At 39.7% G+C, this 23,089-nt stretch overlaps 1 protein-coding gene across 2 annotated transcripts in view; it reads left to right on the top strand.

Annotated features, from left to right (window-relative positions):
* Positions 1 to 23,089, top strand: part of FHOD3 (formin homology 2 domain containing 3) — a 527,184-nt gene that overhangs the window by 293,697 nt on the left and 210,398 nt on the right. The window lies entirely within an intron of this gene.

Raw genomic sequence — 23,089 nt, forward strand, 5'->3', positions numbered from 1 at the left:
TCTCATATTAAAGGAAGTTCATTATTTTTCTTCTCTGCCTTTCTTTGAATGTCACCAACTTGACAGATATGAATGAGTCACAATAGGAAGGTTTCTAATTCTGTGACTATTAAGCATATTTTGGTTTTGTTCTAGATCATAAAATACACATAAAATAATATCATAAAATACATTGGGCAAGCTCGTAATACTTCTAAAGAATTCAGGCTTGGCATGAACTGTGGAAAATATTGTCAATAAGCCTACAGGCACTCAACAACAAAAAAAAAAGGAGTAGTACAAGAGGACATCTTTGACTGATTCCTGATATCAGGGAGAAAACATTGAATTTTTTCATCAAATACAATGTTAGTTGTAAGTTCTTTTTTTTTCCATAGAGCTTTCCTGTCAAGTCTGGAAAGCTTCCCTCTGTTCTTAATTTGCTGAAATTTTTTTATGGCTGAATGTTGGGTTTCGTCCGATGCTTTACCTCCATCAGTTGATGTGATCATCTAATTTCTCTCCTATAGACAATTGATATGATATATTACATTGAGTTTCACATATTGAACTAGCCCCTGTGTTCTTGAATAGACCCCCCTTCCTTATGGAGTATACATTTAAAAATATATATTATATATCAAAGCAAAAAAAAAAAAAAACAGTTCAGGTTTGGGACTTCCCTGGTGATCCCGTGGCTAAGACACTACCCTCCCAGTTTCTTTCTTTTTTTTTTTTTTATCAAAAAGTTGTGTTTTATTTATACAGCTTCTTACAAAGTAGATTTTATACACCTTAGGTAGGCTGAAAATTTAAACTGCTTTTCCCCCAAAACAACGGACAAATTATCACATTCTTAATTCTTTCATGATTAAACATTTTTAGAAAATTAAAAAGCAATTTTAAGCTAATTATTAGCATCTACAAATCTGTAAAATTATGAAATATCTACATGTAAACACACAAGGCACCAGTCAAAGTGAAACCTGGGTGAACCTCGCTGGAGAATATTAAACATTCTTCTCAATAATTTGACTTCACATTCATATTGCAGTTGGCCCAATGTGGTTATCAAAGAAAACAGATACTTCAGCAGCTAGAAATTAATTATTTCTTTTCCTTAAGATAAAAAAGTCTGTGAAATACAAAATAAATAAGAATAATCTGGAAGTCTTGTAGGGGTCCAGTTTCGGTCCATCTGGCACTTTCCCATTTCTCTATTTTATAAAGTAATGTCATTTAGCCACTCTGGAAGAATTTATTTTCTTGATATCAATTTGGCTCAGAATCAATGTCCCATTTTTGAATTTTCCAACCTGTCCAATCTGTCCACTTGACAAAATACTTGGAGCAGACTTCTTCTTTTTTGATTTCCTGTCTTCCTGCCCTTTCCTCTTCTTTTTCTTGAAAATATCTGTGTCCTTGGCCATTCTCTTTTCTTCTTCCTTTGCTTCCTTCTTTTCTTTGATGTGCTCCTGCAAAACCTTGTAATTCACATAACTATTTCTGGGAGGCCGAGCACCCAGCATAATGGCACGTTCCTGTTCCAGGACTCTCTCCTTTCCTTTTCCATAGCCTGTGATCCCAAACCGGTACACTTCCAAGCGAGCCTTTTCTAAGTTAAATTCTTGTATACCCACATCTTTATCAAGATGGTTTTGGTCTTTAGTTTTGGTCAAAGTCGTAGAGGTTCTGGAGCACAGCGTCCAGAAGGGCCTGAGAACCGGGAGGCGCGGAAATAGCCAACCGGGTCTCCTAAGCCATCGTGAGGCCGCCGGGCCGCGGCGAGACTGCGCGGATCTCGCGGGCCTCCCGCCGCTCGGCGTCCGCTTCCGGTTTCCGACGGGCTGCGCGCGCCGCAAGTCCCCGCGCGGCTTCGGTCCTGGTTAAGATGGCGGCGCCCGGGGTCCCGTGGAGGGGCTCTACCCTCCCAGTTTCGATCCCTGCTCAGGGAACTAGATCCCACATACTGCAAATAAATATCTTGCAGGCCACAGGCTCAGCCAAATAAATAAATAAATATTAAAAAAAAAAATCAGGTTTAACTAAGTTGTAGGCAAGTGAATGCTATATAGGATCCACATTTTAAAAAAATCCTTGAAATTCTACTGTAGAGGTTCACAATAAGGTAATTGAATCCTCTGGGAAGAAGGGAAGGGATTGTCATATTTAAAGTGAAGTGAAGTTGCTCAGTCGTGTCTGACTCTTTCCGACCCCGTGGACTGTAGCCCACCAGGCTCCTCCGTCCATGGGATTCTCCAGGCAAGAATACTGGAGTGGGTTGCCATTTTCTTATGTCATATTTAAAAACATAATTTTTTGTATTACATGATGCTGTGATTTTAAAATAATGTTTACAAGTGAAAATTTGGACTTGGGTCTATCAAACAGGCACCTGTGTAAAGCTTGGCAAATGTGAGGAGGCCCAGGAGCCACTTCTAGCAATTTGGAGCTTGGGGGCAAGCAGGCTGGGCTGGTGCTCATTTCACATGCTAGCAAGGTCATGCTCAAAATCCTTCAAGTCAGGCTTCAACAGTATGTGAACCAAGAACTTCCAGATGTACAAGCTAGGTTTAGAAAAGGGCAGAGGAACCAGAGGTCAAATTGCCAATATCTGTTGGATCATCCAAAAGCAAGAGTTCCAGAAAAACATCTACTTTTGCTTCATTGACTATGCTAAAGCCTTTGGCTATATGGATCACAACAAACTGGAAAATTATTAAAATGATGGGAATACCAGACCATCTTACCCGTCTCCTGAGAAACCTGTATGTAGGTCAAGAAGCAACAGAACCATACATGGAACAACAGACTGGTTTGGAATTGGGAAAGGAGTACAGCAAGGCTGTATGTTGTCACCCTGCTTATTTAACTTCTGTGCAGAGTACATCATGAAAATGCCGGGCTGGATGAATCATAACCTAGAATCAAGATTGCTGGGAGAAATATCAACAACCTCAGATATGCAGATGATACGACTCTAACGGCAGAAAGCAAAGACGAACTAGGGAGCCTCTTAATGAGAAGAGTGAAAAAGCTGGCTTAAAACTCAACATTCATAAACCTAAGGTCATGGCATCCGGTCCCATCACTTCATGGCAAAAGAAGGGGAAAAACTTGAAACAGTGACAGGTTTCTCTTCTTGGGCTCGAAAATCACTGTGGACGGTGACTGCAGCCGTGTAATTAAAAGACATTTGTTCCTTGGAAGGAAAGCTATGACAAACCTAGGCAGCATGTTAAAAAGCAGAGACATCAATTTGCTGACAAATGTCCATATACTCAGAGCTATGGGTTTTCCAGTAGTCATGTACAGATGTAAAAGTTGGACCATAAAGAAGACTGAGGGTCAAAGGCTGATGCATTTTGAATTGTGGTGCTGGAGAAGACTCTTGAAAGTCTCTTGGACAGCAAGGATATCAAAGCAGTCAATCCTAAAGGAAATCAACCCTGAATATTCTTTGGAAGGACTGATGCTAAAACTGAAGCTTCCCTACTTTGGCCACCTGATATGAAGAGCTGACTCATTGGAAAAGACCCTGATGCTGGGAAAGATTGAGGGCAAGAGGAGAAAGGGGTGGCAGAGGATGAGATGGTTGGATGGCATCACCAACTCGATGGACATGAGTTTGAGTGAACTCCAGGACATAGTGAAAGATAGGGAAGCCTGGCCTGCTGCAGTCCATGGGGTCCCAAAGAGTTGGACAAGACCAGGTGACTGAACACAGCAGAGCTGGGCTGGTGGGAACCAGCACCACATACCTGGTCCCCATCATCACTGCCCCAGGGAGATCAGGGAAAGTGGTCATCAGGATGTGGGAACATTATTTTTCCTGCTTGCCTTTGAGTTTGATTAGAAGCAGGTGCTGATAGATAGTGTGGAGAGAGCCCTACCTAACCAGGCATTGCCCTCAGGTCATGGTTTGGTTTAGCAGTGACCAGGGGTTCACATCTCCTGGCTATGCAGGAGAATCACTTGTGGATGATTTTGACAAAAACAGATGCCAATTAAATCAGATGTGGGGCTGGAGAGGTTAGTGTGTGTGTTTGGGACTCCATGGACTGTATCCCGCCAGGCTCCTCTGTCCATGGGATTCTCCAGGCAAGAATACTAGAATGGGTTGCCATTCCCTCCTCCAGGGGATCTTCCCCACCCAGGGATCAAGCCCACATTTCTTACGTTTCCTGCATTGGCAGGCAGGTTCTTTATCACTGGTGCCACCTGCGAAGCCCAGAGGGCGTGGGGAGCTGTGGTTTAAGGCTTCTGATGCAATGATTTTTCCCTGAGAACCCTGAGTAGGTCAGTGTCTTAGATGCTGGTCGCCAAGATAATCACAGGATTCAGGTCCTTTGCAAGGGGCAGCAGGGGGAAACCCAGGAAGGAGCCAGCACCCTGTAGGGGTCCTGCAGCAAATCCCATCCAGATGCAGATTCTCTAGCAGTTAGTAGAATTTTAGTAAGGGAAGGAGTTTGATAAGGTAGGTTTTTCTGGAAGTTAAAATTCTAAACATGTTGAAATTGTAAATGGAGAGAAATGCAGAATTAATATACTGGAAAATACTTCAATTGTTTTAGGTAGTGCTCCAAAATAAACTGTTTCAATGGAGTCTCATCTGGGATTCCAGAACTGCAAGTATTAATATAAAGACCTATTAGAAGAGTGCCTCCTAGTGCCAGACACTTAGTATTACATCCCCCTAGGGACTTGAATGTTTCCAAAATGTAGGATTTTGGAGCTGGAGGGCTTTGGAGGGCTTCAGGATGAATCCTGTATCTTCTAGATGATGGACTTAAAGCCCAGAGAGATTAACTAGCATAATGTCATCAACAAGAACTGCCTGACCATCACCAAGTGTATGCTAATACATAATCCCATTTCATCCTGACAACATAGAGTCCAGATGGGATGGTTCTTCCAATTTACAGATGTGTAAACTGAAGCCCAGGAGGCTGGGTAGCTTGTACATTTTTGAGAACTAGGGAATGGTGGAGGCAGCATGAAGGCTGGCTTCTCCCTGGGTCCAAGCCCAGCGAGTTGTTCTTGATGCTGTGCTGCCCTGAAAGAGCAAATGAGCAGAAGCATGGAGGTACCTTTTCTGTTCTCCTGCCAGGGAGCTCCTCTGTCTCCTCGAAGCTCAGTATGTCCCCTCCTTTATGGTCTGGCTCTGTCATCCTCCTCCAGGAAACCTTCTCTAATTATTCAGGCTCATACCAACCCTGCCCTTCTCTGAATTTGGGTGTTTTATGAGCTCTGTCCCACCCTGCTTGGGCTTAATTGCTCTCTCCAATCTTCATGCCTCTTGCCTCTGTCACAGAGGCTCACAAAGGAAAGCCATGCACAAGGGGATGTCCCGTGTGTATGCCTCCTGCATGTCCCCTCCCCAGGGCAGGGGAGGAGCTGCTTCTCCCGGGGTCCATCAAGGGAGCCCTTGCTGCTGACACACGGTGCTGCCCAAGGTCCCTGTGGGAACAACAGGGTTAGAATGAGTCCATGAGGTGAGCAGGATGGCCCAGTCACTGCTGAACCTGTGGAGTCTACTTCTGGTTCATTTCATCTCTGGCTCAGGGGTGTCTTGGGAAGGCTATGGGCTTCCACTGGTATTTCATTGGATGTAAGTCCTGGAGATCATTATAGAACAGATGATTAAAATGGCTGTTTTTCTTTTCATGGAGACATTAGGAGTCTGCCAACATGGTTTAGAAGCTCAGGACCTGCTAATACAGTAAACCTGTCTTCACTCCTTTGGTTCGTCCTTATCTAAAAAATGGAAGAATGTGGAATGACAGAGACTGAGCAGAGGTGTAATTGAGGCCACGGAGGCCCAGCAGTATTAAGACTCCCTTCATGGAGGCTTACTTTGAAACCTTTAGCAGGGGGATCTGGAATTTAAACTTTGATGCTGATGGGCAGGTAAAGGAATGGGGCAGAACAACATCCTGTATGTGGCAATAGATGAGAGATGAGGATGCAGAGAGTTTTGCGACATGATATCCTGGTAGGAAGGTCCAGCAGGAAAAACAGACAGAAAATCCTGTTTTAAGGGCCCTGCATAGCCTCTCTTTGGAGAGTTACAGTTGAGGCGTACAAGCGTTAAGAGAGGCCCTTAGGCCTCATGTATTTTAAAATTTATTTTAGGGACCTTTTTTTTTTTTTTTTTTTTTTAGCAAACGGGCATTCAAGGGTAGAGAGAGGTTAGTCAGTTTTTCCAAGAACGCTTTTGAAAATTTGCATTGCAAATACTGCTAAATGTCAGCAGGGGACTCAAAACTTTGACACCTTGTTGGAGCTCTTGGTGCTGATTAAATTCTTGTCTCCGGTCTAGAATTGGCAGCTTATTCTCCTTAATTTTCACGCAGTAATCAGTGCTGAAAGACTATTTCTTTGACAGTTGCCCTTGGGGAAAACTGGGCCTGGGCTTGTTATTTAGAGCGGACAGGACAGGGGAAAGGATAGTAACAAGGCTGACGCCAAGGTCTCTACTTGGTTCCAAGAATGTCAACCGTATCAACCTCTCTTCAGTATTTACTATGCGTTTTGGTGCTTAATGGAAATTGGGGATTGGCAAATCCATTTCAGAGTTAAGAAGAGTAAATTTTAATGGTCTGATAAAAGTAAGTTGAAATCCCTTTTTAAGATGAATTAGCTCTTTCCAGGAGATAAGGTTTTAGTGATGGACATGATTTTTTCCTTTCTGAAGATAACCTTAAGAATTCTCATGGCAGAGAGCCAGAACCACTGTGTTCTGGTTTAAGAAAGTGTTGTTCATGATCTTGTGCTTTCAAGGCCTCTCGGGGGACAGGGAATAGGGAATATACCCAACCACACAGCAACATTCATCTTCACTCCCAATGGGCAAGTCACAGATCACCCTCTTCCAAAAAAGAAAAAAGAAAAAAGAAATCCCCAAACAAGAACCAACTCTGTTGACCACTCACAATGGTTTGCAGCAGAAAGCTGCCTTTGTGGGTAAGGTCATTTTTCTTTAATTTTTCATATGTCCAGTCTGTTATTTTCTGTACTTTTAGTTGAAATAAATAGGCATTATTTGCAATCACATTTTCAAGTGGTAAAATCTCTGATCCAGTGGAATGGCTGTAGGATAGACTTTCCTTCCTACTGCTTTTGTCAAATGAAAATCAAATCAAGACCGGGAAAATGCAGTTGAGGAGGTCTAGGGAGCTAAAGTCTAGGCATGATAACTGTGATTAACAATACTGTGTTGAATTCTGAAAATTTACTGAGAGAGTAGAGTTGTGTTCTTTCAGCATGCACACAAATGGTAACTATGTGAGGAGGTTTTATGTGAATTAGCTTGACTTCATGATCATTTCATTGTCTATGTGTATCACATCATCATGATATATACCTTCAGTTCAGTTCAGTTCAGTCGCTCAGTCGTGTCTGACTCTTTGTGACCCCATGAATCGCAGCACGCCAGGCCTCCCTGTCCATCACCATCTCCCAGAGTTCACTCAGACTCAAGTCCATCGAGTCCGTGATGCCATCCAGCCATCTCATCCTCGGTCGTCCCCTTCTCCTCCTGCCCTCAATCTCTCCCAGCATCAGAGTCTTTTCCAATGAGTCAACTCTTCGCATGAGGTGGCCAAAGTACTGGAGTTTCAGCTTTAGCATCATTCCTTCCAAAGAAATCCCAGGGCTGATCTCCTTCAGAATGGACTGTTTGGATTTCCTTGCAGTCCAAGGGACCCTCAAGAGTCTTCTCCAACACCACAGTTCAAACGCATCAATTCTTTGGCGCTCAGCCTTCTTCACAGTCCAACTCTCACATCCATACATGACCACAGGAAAAACCATAGCCTTGACTAGACGGACCTTAGTCAGCAAAGTAATGTCTCTGCTTTTGAATATACTATCTAGGTTGGCCATAACTTTTCTTCCAAGGAGTAAGCGTCTTTTAATTTCATGGCTGCAGTCACCATCTACAGTGATTTTGAAGCCCCCCAAAATAAAGTCTGACAGTGTTTCTACTGTTTCCCCATCTATTTCCCATGAAGTGATGGGACCAGATGCCATGATCTTCGTTTTCTGAATGTTGAGCTTTAAGCCAACTTTTTCACTCTCCTCTTTCACTTTCATCAAGAGGCTTTTTAGTTCCTCTTCACTTTCTGCCATAAGGGTAGTGTCATCTGCATATCTGAGGTTATTGATATTTCTCCCACGCCAAGGTAAGAGAAACCCAAGTAAGATGGTAAGTGTTGCAGAAGGCCATCAGAGGGCAGACACACTGAAACCATACTCACAGAAAACTAGTCAATCTAATCACACTAGGACCACAGCCTTGTCTAATTCAATGAAACCAAGCCATGCCTGCGGGGCAACCCAAAACGGGCGGGTCATGGTGGAGAGGCCTGACAGAATGTGGTCCACTGGAGGAGGGAATGGCAAGCCACTTCAGTATTCTTGCCTTGAGAACCCCATGAACAGTAGGAAAAGGCAAAACAATAGGATACCAAAAGAGGAACTCCCCAGGTCATTAGGTGCCCAATATGCTACTGGAGATCAGTGGAGAAATAACTCCAGAAAGAATGAAGGGATGGAGCCAAAGCAAAAACAATACCCAGTTGTGGATGTGACTGGTGATAGAAGCAAGATCCGATGCTGTAAAGAGCAATATTGCATAGGAACCTGGAATGTCAGGTCCATGAATCAAGGCAAATTGGAAGTGGTCAAACAAGAGATGGCAAGAGTGAACATTGACATTCTAGGAATCAGCAAACTAAAATGGACTGGAATGAGTGAATTTAACTCAGATGACCATTTCATCTACTACTGCGGGCAGGAATCCCTCAGAAGAAATTGAGTAGCCATCATGATCAACAAAAGAGTCTGAAATGCAGTACTTGGATGCAATCTCAAAAATGACAGAGTGATCTCTGTTCGTCTCCAAGGCAAACCATTCAGTATCACAGTTATCCAAGTCTATGCCCCAACCAGTAACGCTGAAGAAACTGAAGTTGAACGGTTTTATAAAGACCTACAAGATCTTTTAGAACTAACACCGAAAAAGATGTCCTTTTCATTATAGGGGACTGGAATGCAAAAGTAGGAAGTCAAGAAACACCTGGAGTTACAGGCAAATTTGGCCTTGGAATGCTGAATGAAGCAGGGCAAAGGCTAACAGAGTTTTCCCAAGAAAATGCACTGCATAACAAACACCCTTTTCCAACAACACAAGAGAAGACTCTACACATGGACATCACCAGATGGTCAACACCGAAATCAGATTGATTATATTCTGTGCAGCCAAAGATGGAGAAGCTCTATACAGTCAACAAAAAGAAGACCAGGAGCTGACTGTGGCTCAGATCATGAACTCCTTATTGCCAAATTCAGACTTAAATTGAAGAAAGCAGGGAAAACCACTAGACCATTCAGGTATGACCTAAATCAAATCCCTTATGATTATACAGTGGAAGTGAGAAATAGATTTAAGGGTCTAGATCTGATAGATAGAGTGCCTGATGAACTATGGAATGAGGTTCGTGACATTGTACAGGAGACAGGGATCAAGACCATCCCCATGGAAAAGAAATGCAAAAAAGCAAAATGGCTGTCTGGGGAGCCCTTACAAATAGGTGTGAAAAGAAGAGAGGCGAAAAGCAAAGGAGAAAAGGAAAGATATAAGCATCTGAATGCAGAGTTCCAAAGAATAGCAAGAAGAGATAAGAAAACCTTCTTCAGCGATCAATGCAAAGAAATAGAGGAAAACAACAGAATGGGAAAGACTAGCGATCTCTTCAAGAAAATTGGAGATACCAAGGGAACATTTCATGCAAAGATATATACCTTAAATATAAACATTTTTTATTTAAAAATATAATTTTAAAAGTTCAGGAAAAGAGAATGATAAAGTAAATGGTACACAACATAAACAATTAGTGGAGCTATGTAAAATGTCTTTGGGTAAACAAGAGTTACTTGCACTGTTTCTGCAACTTTTTTTTTGTTATTTTGAAATTATATCAAAATTACAAGTTACCCCAAGATGCAAAAAATAAGTAGTAGGGAGGTGATGCACAAAGGTGCATTGAAATACTCAGAGAAATCTTTTGTTTCATGATGGAACTCTAGAGTCGAATATGCAAGTGGATGCTTCATTTACAAATGAAAGCTTTGTCCAGGACATAAAAAAGGGCTAGTTTATAGTCAAACGTGTGATATGCCTACAGTTATTTCAGTGCTTTTTTTTGAAACCCAACCACATTACGTTAAAAAATCCTTTGGCCTAAACTGTATAATTCCCTTAAGAAGGTCATGCAGCTCTGGAATCTCCGAGCCAATTTACAGAGTACGTGTGACCTATAATTTCACTGTAATATTGAAGGAAAGAATGGATGAAGGGCTCATTAAAAGACTACTCAGGGCAGCAGTGTTTAAGAGCTCTTTGTTTAAAAAGTCAGATGACTCTGCCAGGAAGGAATTATCTTTCAGCTTCTTCCATGGCATTTCTGGCATCTGGACATGAACAAGCAGGCAAATAACTGATGGGGGCTTGTTTTCTTGGGGTTGTGGTCTCTGAAGTATAAGAAGTTATTTTTTAAAAAACAATAAAAAATTATATCTTTAAAAAATTAGCTCTGGATTTTGGAATTGATATTAATATTTTATATTTAAGAACTTTCCTTAGAAGCAAGACACATGTAACTAATTCAAGTTTGATAGTCTTAGGACTGAAGCCCTTCATGGGAGCAGAAGGTTCAGAGGTAAAGGAGCCCAGACAGGGTGGACAGGAAGTTGAAAGGTAGGTTAGAGGCTGGGGATGGAAGGGACCTTGGGCCTTATCCCCAGGCGGAGGGAGCCAGATGGTCTGCCAGCTTCAGTTGATTTAGTTAATGGTTTAGAAGATTCAATGGCAGCATCTTTCATGGATTAGAAAGAGTAAAATCAAGGTAGGTGGACCAGTTAGGTCATCAGTTGCTGTAATCCAAGAGAGACAATGGAAGCTGGACCTGAGGCAGTGATGGAGGGAAGGAAAGGTGAATTTGAGGCCTGTTTCAGAGGAAAATGGAGGGAATTAGAGGAATCACTGGAGGTGAAGGATAACAGAAGGGAAGGAGTTTGGAATAATCCAAACTTTTGTGGCTGAGATCTATAGGAGAAAACTCATATATATATATATATATATATATATATATAATTATTATTATTTTTACTTTACAATATTGGTTTTGCTACACATCAGCATGAATCTGCCACGGGTGTACATGTGTTCCCAATCCTGAATCCCTCTCCTACCTCCCCCCCAACACACACACCATCCCTCCGGGTCGTCCCAGTGCACCAGCCGCAAGCATCCTGCACCCTGCATCAAACCTAGACTGGTGATTCATTTCTTATATTATACATGTTTCGATGCCATTCTCCCAAATCATCCCACCCTCTCCCTCTCCCTCTCCCACAGAGGCCAAAAGACTGTTCTATACATCTGTGTCTCTTTTGCTATCTTGCATAAAGAGTTATCGTTACCATCTTTCTAAATTCCATATATATGCGTTAGTATACTGTATTGGTGTTTTTCTTTCTGGCTTACTTCACTCTGTATAATCGGCTCCAGTTTCATCCACCTCATTAGAACTTATTCAAATGTATTCTTTTTAATGGCTGAGTAATACTCCATTGTGTATATGTACCACAGCTTTCTTGTCCATTTGTCTGCTGATGGACATCTAGGTTGCTTCCATGTCCTGGCTATTATAAACAGTGCTGTGATGAACATCGGGGTACACGTGTCTCTTTCAATTCTGGTTTCCTTGGTGTGTATGCCCAGCAGTGGGATTGCTGGGTCATAAGGCAGTTCTATTTCCAGTTTTTTAAGGAATCTCCACACTGTTCTCCATAGTGGCTGTACTAGTTTGCATTCCCACCAACAGTGTAAGAGGGTTCCCTTTTCTCCACACCCTCTCCAGCATTTATTGCTTGTAGGCTTTTAGATCACAGCCATTCTGACTGGCGTGAAATGGTACCTCATTGTGGTTTTGATTTGCATTTCTCTGATGATGAATGATGTTGAGCATCTTTTCATGTGTTTGTTAGCCATCTGTATGTCTTCTTTGGAGAAATGTCTATTTAGTTTTTTGGCCCATTTTTTGATTGGGCCATTTATTTTTCTGGAATTGAGCTGCAGGAATTGCTTGTATATTTTTGGGATTAGTTGTTTGTCAGTTGCTTCATTTGCTATTATTTTCTCCCATTCTGAAGGCTGTCTTTTCACCTTGCTTATAGTTTCTTCTGTTGTGCAGAAGCTTTTAATTTTAACTAGGTCCCATTTGTTTATTTTTGCTTTTATTTCCAGTATTCTGGGAGGTGGATCATAGAGGATCCTGCTGTGATTTATGTCGGAGAGTGTTTTGCCTATGTTCTCCTGTAGGAGTTTTATAGTTTCTGGTCTTACATTTAGATCTTTAGTCCATTTTGGGTTTATTTTTGTGTATGGTGTTAGAAAGTGATCTAGTTTCATTCTTTTACAAGTGGTTGACCAGTTTTCCCAGCACCACTTGTTAAAGAGATTGTCTTTTCTCCATTGTATATTCTTGCCTCCTTTGTCGAAGATAATGTTTCCCATAGGTGTGTGGATTTATCTCTGGGCTTTCTATTTTGTTCCATTGATCTATATTTCTGTCTTTGTGCCAGTACCATACTGTCTTGATGACTGTGGCTTTGTAGTAGAGCCTGAAGTCAGGCAGGTTGATTGCTCCAGTTCCATTCTTCTTTCTCAAGATTGCTTTGCCTATTCGAGGTTTTTTGTATTTCCATACAAATTGTGAAATTGTTTGTTCTAGCTCTGTGAAAAATACCACTGGTAGCTTGATAGGGATTGCATTGAACCTATAGATTGCTTTGGGTAGTATACTCATTTTCACTGCATTGATTCTTCTGATGCATGAACATGGTATATTTCTCCATCTATTAGTGTCCTCTTTGATTTCTTTCACCAGTGTTTTATAGTTTTCTATATATAGGTCTTTAGTTTCTTTAGGTAGATATATTCCTAAGTATTTTATTCTTTTGGTTGCAATGGTGAATGGAATTGTTTCCTTAATTTCTCTTTCTATTTTCTCATTATTAGTATATAGGAATGCAAGGGATTTCTGTGTGTTGATTTTATATCCTGCAACTTTACTATATTCATTGATTAGCTCTAGTAATTTTCTGGTGGAGTCTTTAGGGTTTTCTAGGTAGAGGATCATGTCATCTGCAAACAGTGAGAGTTTTACTTCTTTTCCAATTTGGATTCCTTTTATTTCTTTTTCTGCTCTGATTGCTGTGGCCAAAACTTCCAGAACTGTGTTGAATAGTAGTGGTGAAAGTGGGCACCTTTGTCTTGTTCCTGACTTTAGGGGAAATGCTTTCAATTTTTCACCACTGAGGATAATGTTTGCTGTGGGTTTGTCATATATAGCTTTTATTATGTTGAGGTATGTTCCTTCTATTCCTGCTTTCTGGAGAGTTGTTTTTTTTTTTTTAAATCATAAATGGATGTTGAATTTTGTCAAGGGCTTTCTCTGCATCTATTGAGATAATCATATGGCTTTTATTTTTCAGTGTGTTAATGTGGTGTATTACATTGATTGATTTGAGGATATTGAAGAATCCTTGCATCCCTGGGATAAAGCCCCACTTGGTCATGGTGTATATTTTTATAAAATAGAAAGAAAATAGAAACAGCCTTTACCTGAAATGAAGTGCACTCTGTTTGCTATTTTGTTTTGTTTATTGAAAAAATCCATTGCTGGTTTGGACTAAGTTGGTTTCATAACCCACCAGTGGTGTTTGAAACTGCAAGTGTGCAGTGAGCTCCACTGTCTAGCCTGGGTGATTGGGTGCTTTTAACAGCCCCACTTTGGGACCTACTGCAGTAGACTGGCTGGCAGTGTCGAGTGTTAAGGAGGAAGCAGTTACCCACCAGTGCTTCCGGCAAAACATCCAGGAGTGGTCTGTGTTAGGGTTCCTTTTAGAAGATCCTTTGACTGAAAGGCTTCCAGGTTTAAAAAAGAAAGGAAAATAATAAGGAAAGAAGGAAAATAAAAATGGAGGAAGGGAGAAGAAAAAAGGGAGAAGAAAGGAAGAAGAGAAAAAGGATTGAAAACCATGTAGTTAGATTATTGAGGCAAAGTTCTGAGTGGACTCTGACATGGGACTTGACTCCAGGCCATCCCTGTGTTGCTGTGGAGCTGTATTCTAAAAGCAGAGCTGGGAGGAGTTCTGCCTGAAATGGTGAAGCACAGAGGAACCTCTCTCTCATATTCAATGTGACTGTTGTTGTTTAATCACTAAGTCGTGTCCGACTCATTTGAACCTCATGGACTGTAGCCTGCAGTCTCCTCTGTCCATGGGATTTCCCAGGCAAGAATACTGGAGTGGGTTGCCATTTCCTTCTCCAGGGTATCTTCCCCACCCAGGGATCGAACTTGCATATCCTGCATTGGCAGGCTGATTCTTTACTGCTGAGCCACCAGGGAAAAATACATAAAGCAACTATTTGAGGATCTTGAAGAGTAAATAGTAGTGGACAAATTGGAAAAGAAGATTAGAATTTCAAGATAGTGCTGGGATAGTGCTTTTTAACATTTTTCTTCTAGTATTTCCTGATCTGGACTCAAATCAGCCCTGAGCCCAAAGTGGCCGTTGATGTATTCATTGGGAGTTCCAGAAGAAGCTTTCTACTTCTGGCTTGAAGTAGGATGAAAAGGGACTCCAGACACTAAAAGCTGCGAAAGTCCCCCATGTTTCTTAGTCTTTTCTCTGTTATCTTGAACTCCTGCCCACAGATAATCCCATGGTGAGAACAGCTGTGATAATAATGGGAGAACAGCAAGAGCCTGCAGGGACCTGCAACTTTGAGGCATAAACTTCTGCTTTTATTGAGAGGAGTTGTAGTCACAAGAGTGTTGGGGTGAATTCCATTTGTATTTTCCCCTGTTTTCCCACTGCTTGACCCAGATGTGGGCACAGTCACAAAACATATGTGGCAGAGCAAGGTAAATAGTGGCCCTACTCTCTGATTGAAAGACTAAGAAAGGGAGCCCCAGGGAACCTAAAAGTATCAGGGAGATAAGAGAAAAGTGACCTACAAAGTTTTTAATGAGCCCCTGGGCTCACCACAAACAACATGCGTGAATCTGACCCTAAACAGCAAAACAAAGACTTTGAGAACTGAACAACAAGGTGGACCACTGCCCACTGGCTTCCAGACTAGCCACTGGGTGGTTGGCATGCAGGGCCAATCCAGATGGCACAACCCAGGCTTTGAAAACTGAACTGGCATTGGAACCACAGCTCAAAAAAGTCAGGTCAAAACAAGTGGCTTAAAGGGAACAAGGTTAATTGCCTGCCTAAACAAAAATGTCAACCTTTTCTAGAATATTTAAACAAAATCCAGTCATAACTTTCAGGGTATCCAGCATATAAGCCAAAATTAGTTGACATATAATAAACTAGAAAAGTTCCAGCTTTCATAGAAAAAGACAAATCTGGAGACCCCAGTGCCAAGAAGACATTGGTAGTGAATTTGTCAATTGCTTTAAAGAAGCTAATATTTAAAAAAGGAAGTAAGAATGAACACTATTGAAGTGAATGGAAAGATAGTCTCAGAAAAGGAATGTAAAATATAAAGAAGAATCATTTTGTAAATGGAAAATTTAGAAATTAAAAATAAATTAATATAAAAATCTCACTAGATGGACTCATTAGCAGATTGGAAATGATGGGGCTAAATTCAGATGTACCATTAATTATATTAAATGTAACTGGCCTAATCACAGTGATTAAGAGACCAAGATTTTCAGAATGGATACAAAAATAAGACCCAACTAACTGCTGCCTATAAGAAACCCACCTTAATTATAATGCTTTAGTTAGTTTAGAAGCAAAAGGATACAGGAATAAATATCATACAGACATTAATAAGAAAAAAAAGCTAAATTAACATTAGAGAAAGTAGATTCCAGAGTAAAGAAAATAGCAACAGATAAAGAAAGAAATTATAATGATAAAAGAATTGATTCACCCAGAAATAGAAAACATATACAGCTTCAAAATACATAAAGCAAAAACTAAGAGAAATGAAATAAGATCTGGAAAATCTTCAGTTGTAGTTGAAGACTTCAGTATTCCTCTTTTAGTAATCAATAGAACTGGTAGACTGGAAATCAGCTAAGCTATAGTGGAACTAAATAACACCACCAACCAACTAGTTCTAATAGACATTTTTAGAGCATTCTACCCAAGTATAGTAGAATAAATATTCTTTTGAAGTGCATAAAACATTTACCAAGATAGATCATGTCCAGGATCATAAAAATAGCAAATTAAAAAGACTTGAAAGCATCTGATACATTTTCTGACCATAATGAAATCAAACTAAATCAGTTATAGAAGGATAACAGGAGTATCTCCAAATGTTTGGAAATTAATCAACAAACTTTTAAATAATCATATGTTGAAGAGAAATTTTCAAATAGAAATTAGAAAATAACTTGAACTAAATGAAAACAAAATATAAATCAATTTGTGGAATTCACTTGAAACAGTGCATGGAGGGAAATTTAAAGCATTACCTATTTTTGTTAGAAAAAAAGAAAATAATCCATGATATAAACATTTTCCTTAAGAAACTAGAATGTTAAAGGAAAAATAAACCCAAGGAAGTAGAAGGAAAGAAATGATAAATATAAGGGTAAAAACTAATGAAACTGAAAACAGAAATAATAGAGTTGGACTACTGAAAAGCTGGACTTTCCAGATGGCACTATTGTAAAGGACTTGCCTACTGATGCGGGAGATGTAAGAGACGCAAGTTTGATCCCTGGGTTGGGAAGATCCCCTGGAGGAATGCATGGCAACCCACTCCAGTCTTCTTGCCTGGAGAATCTCATGGACAGAAGAACCTGGCAGGCCATAGTACATGGGGTTGCAGAGTCAGACACGACTGACGTGACTTTAGCATGCACACATGCTGGGGAAAGCTAATTCTTTGACAGGCAATAAGAACAAAAATAAGCAATGATGACAAGGAAAAAGAAGACACTCATTGCCAACACCCATAATGACAGAGGGGATATCATGACAGACTCCACAGACATTAAATAACTAATAAGAGGATACTATGAACAACTGTTAGTAAATAAAATTGATACTTAGATGAAATGAGCCAATTCCTTAAAAATCACAGACTACCAAAATTCACCCAAGATGAAATAGATAACCTGACTAGCCTTATTACTGTAACAGTTATTGACTGTGACTATTAAAGAAATCTGATTTGCAGTTAGCAGTCTTCTGAAAATGGATTCTCCAGGCTCAGATGGTTTCCTGGTAATTCTGCCAAACATTTGAAGACAAAATAAAACCAATTTTATGTAACCTCTTCCAGAAAACAGAAGAAGAGGAAATGCTTCCCAACTCATTTTATAAGACCGACATTACCATGATGCAAAACTGGGCAGAGACAGGGTACTACAGACCCCTGTTTCATCAACAGAGATGCCAGAGTCCTCAGCAAAATATCAACAAGTCAAATTCAGCAGTATATAAAAAGAATACTGCACCATGGCCAAGAGGGAATGCAAGGCTAGTTCAGTATTTGAAATTCACTCTGTAACCCACTGCATTATCAGTCTGAAGAAAAACCATTTGATAATATCAGCTGATAGAGAAAAAGCATTTAACAAAATTCAGCATTGATTTATGATTAAAAAAAAAAAACTCTCAACAAACTAGACACTAGGAGGATCTTCTTAGCCTTGATAAAGGGCATTGTACAAAAACCTATAGTTAACATCATAATTAATGGTGAAAGACTACATTCTTTCTCTTTAATATTGAGAAAAAGCAGTTGTCCACTCCAACCACCACTATTGAATATTCATACTTAAACCAGTGCAGTAAGGCAAGGAAGAATAAAGGGAAGTGGGCTGAAGGGGATATAGATTGGGAAGGAAGAAATAAAATTGCTCTAGGCCACAGACATCATTATTATCGATGTAGAAAACCTCAGATAGTCTGCAGAAACATAATCCTGCAAATCCCTAGAATTAATAAGTTTAACAAAGTTACAGAATACAAAGTCAAAACAAAATTATTTTTATTCTAATGCTGAATCTCCAATACTTTGGCCACCTGATGTGAAGAACTGACCCATTGGAAAAGACCTTAATGCTGGGCAAGATTGAAGGTAGGAGGAGAAGGGGACGACAGAGGGTGAGATGGTTGGATGGCATCACCGACTCAATGGACATGAGTTTGAGTAAGCTCCGGGAGTTGGTGATGGACAGGGAAGCCTGGCATGCTGCAGTCCATGAGATTGCAGAGGGTTGGTCATGACTGAGTGGATGAACTGAGCTAATAATAAATAGTTAGGAATGCAGAAATTTTAAAAATATATCCAATAGCTCCAAAACATGTGAAATACAAATTTAGCAAAAATCCATATACAGAATCTTTAGTTAAAAACTACAAAAAAGCAATGAAAACAGAGATCTAAATGATGACATAATAGGATCATGGGATGCAAGATTCAATGTAGTAAAGATGTCATTCTTCCAAAATTTATCTGTAGATTTAATGCATTTCCCATAATATTAGGTTGGTGCAAAAGTAATTGCAGGGTTTGCATTACTGAAGTTTGCTGTTTGATATTGGAATATATTCTGAATAAATGTGGTTATGTTATACATCATTTTAATGCACACTTCTCGCTTTATGGTTTTTTACTAATGACTTATTACTTGCTGTTTATTTTATATTTATTTTAGACTATGGAAATGATGTTAGGCAAAAAGCAAATTCAAGCGATTTTCTTGTTTGAGTTCAAAATGGGTCGTGAAGCAGGGAAGACAACTCGCAACATTGATAATGCATTGGGCTTACCAGATGACTCAATGGTAAAGAATCTGCCTGTCAGTACAGGAGATGCGGAATATTTGAGTTTGATCCCTGGGTCAGGAAGATCCCTTGGAGGAGGGAATGGCAACCCACTCCAGTATTCTTGCCTGGAGAATCCCATGGACAGAGGAGCCTGGCGGGCTACAGTCCATGGGGTCACAAGAGTCAGGCACAACTGACAACTCAGCAGCAGCAGCATCCTATCGAATAGTCAAAATGTAGTATCAGATGCATCGAATATCTGTGTGGAAAAAGAACATCCATCTAAACCACACAGTTCCTACAAAAATTATCTCAAAATGGATCATATATCTAAATATTAAAAAAGTTTTTTTTAGAAAATAAACTAATTGTGACTTTGTTTGGGCAGAGGGCTCTCTGCACTTTGTGTCTGAAGAGTCTTTCATCGTGTGCGTCTGTCCAGTAGATAATTGATGTGTGACCTCAGTGACATCCTCGGTATGACTGACACTTATTGACTGAGCACTCTGACAAAGACTCTGCTCTAACCCAGTCCCTACAACACCTATGCAGAATAGGTACTACAGTCTTACTGTCTCACTTTTGAGATGAGGGAACAGAAGCACAGAAAGTTAATAAAAACGCCTCGAGAAAATTCTAAGAACAAGGTAACGACAAATGGCCTGGTCTCTCTTTTCAGACCTGTGCTGTCATTAGGCATGACCACCACTCTGTTCTGACATTCTGATACTCCTCATCCTTCTTCAAAATGGAAATCGGTAATTTTTGTGGCTCCTGTGCCCCAGACCATCTACTTTTCCATGCTTTTTTTTTTTCCCCTCTTGTGTGAGTTTTATTCACAGGCCCTTATCCAGGCTGGTGGTTTTTTGCTTTTGGAAGCTTAGCGTCATTTTTAACCCACCTAAATCTATTTAGCGCCATCTCGTGTCTGCATTGGGTTTTGCAGGAAGGAGCTCATTGGTTTTAGGGTGGGCTCCGGTGCGGGGAGATCTAGCTTGAAAGCTTTTGCTTCTCACAATATTCTGACAAACCAGCTTGATCAGAAACTTGAATTCCATTAGATGTGGACTTTCTGGTGACTTTCTTCCTCCAAAGTGTCAGTTAATAGAACCTTGAAGGGAAACAGATCATGGAGAGAAAACTTACAGAAATTCTCACTTTGACTCCCTTTTCGTAGCGATGCCCTGGCTTGCTGGGCTTTCTGCAATACATGAGGCCCTGAGAAGTTAGTGGGGAGACTTTAGTTCCTCGCTTTTCAGCCTTGGGAGGGGGGAAGGGTCCCCCAAGGGATGCACCTTCCAGAGACTATAAACAGTCTCCATTGTCTCCCCCTGTACCATTGATTTAGAAGATGCTAAAGTCTGTGTTAGTTGCTCAGTTGAGTCCGATTCTGAAACCCTATGGACTGTACCCCAACAGGCCACTCTGTCCTTGGAATTCTCCAGGCAAGAATACAGGAGTGAGTAGCCTATCCTTTTTCCAGGGGGTCTTCCTGAGGCAGATTCTTTACTGTCTGAGCCACTAGGGAAGCCTGGCATCCGAATTTGCTTCTTCGACAGTGGAACTCGAGTGGGAAAAGGACCGTGATGCAAACTCTTCTTCCCCGGAGGTTTGCCAGTTTGTTTTGGAAGGGAGAGGAGGAAAGAAAAAGAAAAGGGGAAAAATGGGGCAGGAAGTGCTGAATTTCAAAACTCTTCCATGAAGTGGGAGCTTTATCTTAGTGAAGGAGGGAGGGGTATGCTGAGAGGGGTAGGCTAGTAAAAAAAATTCTAAAAAACGAGGAAAAGCACTTAACACTTTGCATTATACAGTCTTATTTAGTTCCTTTTTGTGTATCTGTTTGCTTTCCAGTTAGAGAAGTAATAGGTACTTTTAATGAAAAACAAGGAAAACAAAAAAGTAGAAGACAGTATATCCAAAGAACATATATCTTGTCATAATGCTTAATATATCCTGGGGTTTCCTTTCCTTCAATGCTTGAGGATCTTAGTATTTTATTGAATTATTTAATGTTTCTCATTTTCTACTTTTTAACTGTTTTATCAGAAACAGCTCACAAGTTAGGACATAGCTTTGGTAAATTACTCTGTATGCGGTGTTCTAGTGGATTTTATATATGTGGATGTGTGGATTTTAGTTGATGCTTTGATGTTATAGATGACACTTCGGTGCATATCTTTGCTTCATCCTTTTTCCTCCCTTAACTTAGGGTTATTCTCTTAGGATAGATTGCTGAAATCACATTGGCTGGGGAGGAACTTTGAGAGGACTTTCAGGCTCTGAGTAGAGACATAGGCAAGCTTTGGAGCCCTTTTCACAGCCTCAGTTTTCCTCTGTCAGATGGGGGTAATAATACCTCCTATACAGCCTGCCTCTCGTATTAATAACATATATAAATCCCCACCCCCCTCAGATCTTGGGACATGGTAGACACTAAATGGTAACTATTGAAACTATTTTTAAAACAATTACAGCACTAAGTAGATATATTGCAGGACTTGTACCAGTTTGCCCTGATGCCAGGAATGTGTGAAGTCAATTGTTTAACCTCTGCAGCAGCTGATGGCTAATCATTTCTTTTAAAAATGTCTTTGATAATTTAAGTAAAAATGCTACCTCATTATTGTTTTATTTTACATTTTTATTACAGTAAGAATGGACAACTTTACTATTGTAAACTAGTTTGTCTTCCCTCTTGCTGCTGTTCAGTCACTAAGTCGTGTCCAACTCTTTGCAGCCCCATGGACTGCAGCACGCCCACTTCTCTGTCCTTCACCATGTCCCAGAGTTTTCTCAAACTCATGTCCATTTAGTCGGTGATGCCATTCAACCCTCTCTTCCTCTGTCACCTTCTCCTCCTTTTGCTCTCAATTTTTCCTAGCATCAGGATCTTTTCCAGTGAGTTGGCTCTTCACATCAGGTGGCCAGAGTATTGGAGCATCAACTTCAGCACCTGTCCTTCCAGTGAATTTTTAGGATTGACTGGTTTGATTTTGGCTTTTTTATATTGGTGTTTAGTATTTTCTTATCAACTTATAAAATAAATCATTTAAACCTTTATCATATTTGCTGTCATGTGTCCATTTATCTAGCATTATGTTTTTATATCAAAGTTTGATTTTCTTTGTGTATTACGTACTTTTTCTCATCAGGATGAGAATGTGGTTGTAATTGTGATCTCTTCATTATAAATTTTGTAGATGAAATGTTTTTGGCCTGTAATATTTCTTGCAAAAAATGACAATTTTATGTATTAATTTCTAACCATCCTACCTTTCATTACTATTCATGTCTTGTTATATTTGCCTGAAACTCTCTAGCATGGTATTAAATAATCATAGGATTAATGGGCATCATTTTAAAATTACTTCTGATTTTAACAGGAGTATCTCTAATGTTTTGCCACCAAATAGAATATAAATCTGGTATTTCCAAAAATATACTGTTTATTGTGTCAAGAATATGTTCAATTAATTGCTTAAAAATTTGAGTTTTTACATATATAAGAACATACTTTTTCTCAGAATGATTATGTGATTTTGTTATCTATTTATTGGATAAAATAATAATTTTCTGATATAACACATATATTTGTGTGCTTAGAATTAGTGTATACTTACATTTTGTGTTTTATTTACTGTTTTCAGTCAACACTATTTCATCTGAACTGTTTCCTACAAGCTGCATATAAAGTTATGTGTGTGTAAAGCATACAAGAAAGAATATAGGAAAAATATATCAACATGTTAAGAATAATTCTAAATTATGAGATTATGAATTATTTTCATTTCACACCTCTTAAGTTTTCTAAAATGAGATATTCTACTATCACCAGGAAAAAAGGGTTGCCAAAAGTGTCAATGCTATGCCAATTAATTATGTCTGAAATAAATTTAGGAGGTCATATGTGATTCAATGAAGCCTATTTACTTAGAGTATATGATCTTTGTTTATTGATTTTCTAGACATCAAATTATTTTGAAACTAAGGGAACTGAAAAAAATTGAGTTAGTATTTGTTTAAAAAGTATAATAATATTTCTTTATGGACAATGACAATATGTGGTGACTGTATTTTCCTTAACTAAGAATTTATTTGGTATTGACAAATGTTTTCATGATATCTGACATTTTAAAACCCCCAAATTCTTAGAAAGGATTACAAATAATACTTAAATACATATTTATCTCCTGTCTAAGGATTCAGATAAACTTAGGATGGATCC

The sequence above is a fragment of the Oryx dammah genome, unplaced genomic scaffold (genome assembly GCF_014754425.2).
Source record: "Oryx dammah isolate SB20612 unplaced genomic scaffold, SCBI_Odam_1.1 HiC_scaffold_22, whole genome shotgun sequence".
In the NCBI taxonomy this organism is placed as follows: Eukaryota; Metazoa; Chordata; class Mammalia; order Artiodactyla; family Bovidae; genus Oryx; species Oryx dammah.